Below are 4821 nucleotides of genomic sequence, written 5' to 3' on the forward strand. Positions count from 1 at the left end.
TTTTGGGGACCTTACTCTTGGCACTCCATGGCTTTTGAAACTAGGATTGCATAATTTCCTTTCTCCATACCATCTTCTTTGTGAAGAACTCAAAGACTACTCCTCTGACTATCAAGTTTGAAAACTCCTCCTATTCTGGAACTCAGAGACAATTCACCACAGTTTGCCTATCAATGGAGATCAATATTGTATAATCAGGTAACACAATTTGCCTGGTATCCAGATTGTAGTGATTTATGCATTCATAAATCAATTCTGGAGCTTGGACTTATACCAGGAAACCAACTGCCTCTACTAGTCCACATCCTTGGAGCTTCTCATTTATGGGATGCCTTCGCTCTAACTTCATCCTCCTTTGGAAATATTGCATATCATAAAAATGGAGTGAAGTATTCATGAAGTTTTTCAATGTGGACTTGATTCCATTCAGTCCATCAAAACTTGCAAACTTGGTTGCCATTCTATTTGAGAATGAAAGAGATTGAAATTTTGAATCTATATGAAGAACAAGATATTGAATTCAAAAATACATACTAATTGAAAGCGTTGTACAATTTAACAGAATAACAGTTCAAGAAAAAGTGGTAGTTTGAATAATTGTTATGTTTCCATCTATATAGGAGTCTCAATTCATTCGTTGATCTTCAAGATTCGCACCACACAAATGAATTAAAGGATAAATCCATTGAAATAGTAAATATAGGAGCTCTAACAAATATATCGGTGTCTTTTCACTATTTTCATTGGCCCAACAGTAACTTTCCTTTCTTTCATACTTACTTTTCCATTTCCATTTAAGTTTTAGAGAATTATGAATAGAGTACCTCGTAAGAAAATATCCTCCTAATTAAATTTTGCTCAATATACCTTTCCCACAATGGTTAGATTGTTTCCATTATCAACTTAAGATGTTTTTTGTGTAATTTGTGGGCCCAATCCGCTTACAATGTTGATTTTCTCTTGAATGTAGAAAATCATCCTCATGGGTTGAAAACCCGCTGAGGAGAAGATGATTCTCATTTTTTCGCCCAAGTTTTCCTTTAAACTTTATCCTTTGAGTTAATATTTCCTTTGGGTTCAGAAAGCTTAAAAGGACTATGAAAGTCAAAAAGGGGCTCACTTTGTCATTTCTTTCCTTTACAATTGCCTTTGGTGAAAAATAGACTTCATGGGTCAAAAGCCTGCCGAGGAGAAGTCAATTTTGAGTTTTCCACCTAAGATGATTCTGAGCACTATGATGAATCTTGAATGTTTCCCAAGGTAGAATATTGTAGTGAAAATAGGGATTTTCCATAAGATAGCTCATTATCTTCTTGCATCAATCTATGAGCTTCATTTGTTGCTCTTTGTTGGAAATCACCTTCATGCATTGAAAACCCACCGAAGAGAAGGCGATGCTCGATTTTACGCAAGCTTCCTTCTTTCATTGAAAACATGATAAGCCATGAAGAAGCCTAGCTTTGTGAATAACTTTTGCATGTTGCAAGAATCCCCATCAAATTAGGTTCTAAGCTACCCTTAAACTCACAACATTAAGGAAAACCACCCGGCCACGAAATGTGGGAGAAAGGAAAAATGAAAAATTTGATGAAGACTCTTTTCACCTAAGAGGAATTAAAACTAGACCCAGACATACCTAGGCTTAACTGAGACACAAAATTTTCCACTTTTGCAAAATGGTTACAGGGTGAAAAGTAGGGCAACGACTAGCTTTGGCTAGGGACTTTGGCAGACTATACCCAAGCAAGGAACTCAAAATCGATGGTTTCACAAAAATAAAAGGTGGCAACACAATAAAACTAAAATAGGGCAAAACGGGGAAGCAAAGGCAAGGAAGGAAAACTAACTGGAAAACATGGAAAGGAACTAAACGTAACTATAATACAATACAAGGGTTACCTATTCTCAGTTTGAAATTTGATAAAGCTTCAAATCCTAACCATTATAGGTTAGAGGTAGCACTTCCCATCTTGAGAAGCCAATTGGAAATAATTATTCTCAAAGGCTTGATGAATTATGAATGGACCTTTCCACAAGGTGTCAAACTTTTTATGCATACCCTTTGGAGCACTTTGCTTATCCCAAATTAACATATTGTCTCCTACCATGAATTTCTATGGTCTTGCCTTCTTATTGAATAGATTCTTTACTCACATCTGGTGTTGTGTGATGTGATCTACGATTTCTTCTCTTTCCTCTTCAAGCTTGCTTAAGTACAAAATCCTCTTTTCTAAACCATCTTTATAGATATCATCTTCATTCACTATTTTATGTTTGTTTGTAGCCAATTCCAAAGGTAATGGTAGATTAGCCTCAGTTCCATAGACTAATTCAAAAGGAGATATGCCAATTGCCCTCTTAGGTGTTACTCTTTCTACCCACAGTGCCTCATGAATTTTCTTGTGCCAAGTCTTTTGATTATCTGACACCAATTTCTTGACAATATTTATCAAATTCTTGTTACTGGACTCGGCTTGACCATTTCCTTGTGGGAAATAATAAGACAAATGACTGACTATGATTCCATGCTCCAAGAAAAAATTAGTAATCTCAATTGAAGAGAAATAGGTTGCATTGTCCATCACTAATTTGATGGGAACACCAAACCTAACCAGTATGTTTTCCTTAATGAATTCGCATACTACTTCAAAAGTAGTTTTCTTAGTTGCTTTGTCTTCCACCCACTTAGTGAAGTAATCAGTCACAGTTATCACATACCGGTGACTAGTACTGGAGGTTGGGTTAATCAGACCAATGAAATCAAGACCTCATTGTTGAAAAGATCCCTCGATGATGATAGGTCTTAATGGTAGAGCAACTAATTAAGGATGCCCGGTGAACATCTTACATTTTTTGCATTTTTCCATCTAGGAATAGGCATCCTTGAAAATTCTAGGCCAATAATAGCACTATCTTAATATTTTGAAATCCATGACTGAGGATGAAAAATGCCCTCCATAGGCTTCATCATGAAATATTTTCAACAAATTTTCTTGTTATTGTTTGTCTACACATTTGAGGAAAGTGCCATCTATGATTTTTTTAAACAATTTGCCATCCCAAATTACATACTTAGTTGCTTTCAATTTAAGATCCCTCCTTTGTCTTGCAGTTAGGCCCTCTAGACATTCTCCATATGTTAGTAGATAAGTAATATTCTCAAACCATGGATCATGAAGACCTACAACCAAAACTAGTTTCTTTTCTCCCAATTCTTCTAATTCTTTAGTGTTCTTGTTTTCCACAATTGCCTTGCACAAGGCATTACCCCTTACTAGCTTGGTAGGTTTAATTTCTATATCATAGTCTTGTGTCTTTGGTATCCATGTTCCTCTAAAATTACACCCTATATCCTGCTATGTTAACACACTTTTTACTGCTACATCTGGGACATAAATGATAGAATGTGAATGCAAGATGTAAAATTAAAAAAATTTAAGTGCTTTGACTACTGCAAAAGTATGTTTTTCAATTTGTCAGTATCTCAACTCATGATTTTTTAGGGGTATGCTCATGAAAGCTATTAGGTCTTGTATCCCTTCATTATTATCTTGCATAAGTATTGTTGATAAAGTGTGTTTAGAAGCATAATAGTAGATGATGAAATCTTGCTTATAATTCAGGTGACATAATACTGGAGCATTAGCAATAGCAATTTTTATATTCTAAAAAGCCTGTTTTCCTACCTCATTCCATTTGAAATTTTAATTTCCTTTCATCATGTCCACAATACACTTAGTGGTTTCTATAAAATTTGGTAAAAACCTTCTGAGGAAATTCATCTTCCTGAAGAACTATCTAACTCCTATTTTATTTGATGGCAAGCTCAATCTATGAATGGCTTCAACTCATTCAGGATCAATTCTAATACCCTCTTGAGAAAATATATGACCAAGGAGCTTTCCCTCTATCACACAAAAAATGGATTTTGTTGGATTGAGCAAGATTCCATGTTCTTGACATCTTTTTAAGACTTTTTTCAAATCTTCTATGTGATCTTTCCTCTTTTTTGAAAATACAGTGAGGTTGTCCAGATATATATAACTATAATCTAGTCCTTTAGATCAGAAAAAAATTTACTCATACACCTTTGAAATGTGGCACCAACACTGATGAGCCCAAAGGGCATTTTGTGATATGCAAACATACCCCAAGGAGTGGTGAATATTATCTTATGTTGATCCTTCTCTTCCACTTAAACTTGATTGTAACCTGAGAACCCATCAAGCATGGACATCATTTCGGATCCAAAAACTATTTGTAGTAAGTAATCCATATTGGGGAGAGCAAAATTATCCTTCAGAGATGCTTGGTTCAAATTGCAAAAATCAATGCAGATCCTTATTTCTCCATTCTTCTTCCTGATTGGTACTATAATAGCTACCCAGTGGAGTGATGGATGGATAGATGATTCTTGCTTTCAACATTTTATCTACTTCTTGAAATACTATGTCTGCTACCTTAGGATTATAATTCCTTTGTTTTTTCCGAAAAGGGACTACATTAGGTTTGAGGGGAATTTGATGTTTTATCTTCTTGCCTCTATAGCTTTTCAAGTCTTCATAACTCCGGGAAAATACATCTTGGTATTCTATAAAAAGTAGCTTAGCAACTTCTTTCTCTTTTGGTGAACAACACTTACCAATATTGATTATTTTAGGATTATAGACATCACCAATATTTACTCCATACTCACCAGTGGTAGGTCCCTTTTCTGCCCTCTTTTGCTTTATGTAGGCATCATGTCTATTAAACAATTTTTCCAAAGACACAAAGTATAGGGGAATGATATTACTTTGTAATTGGATTTCACCCATTTGA

The sequence above is a fragment of the Cupressus sempervirens genome, chromosome 11 (genome assembly GCF_028749045.1).
Source record: "Cupressus sempervirens isolate cs-2001-9-10 chromosome 11, ASM2874904v1, whole genome shotgun sequence".
Lineage (NCBI taxonomy): Eukaryota > Viridiplantae > Streptophyta > Pinopsida > Cupressales > Cupressaceae > Cupressus > Cupressus sempervirens.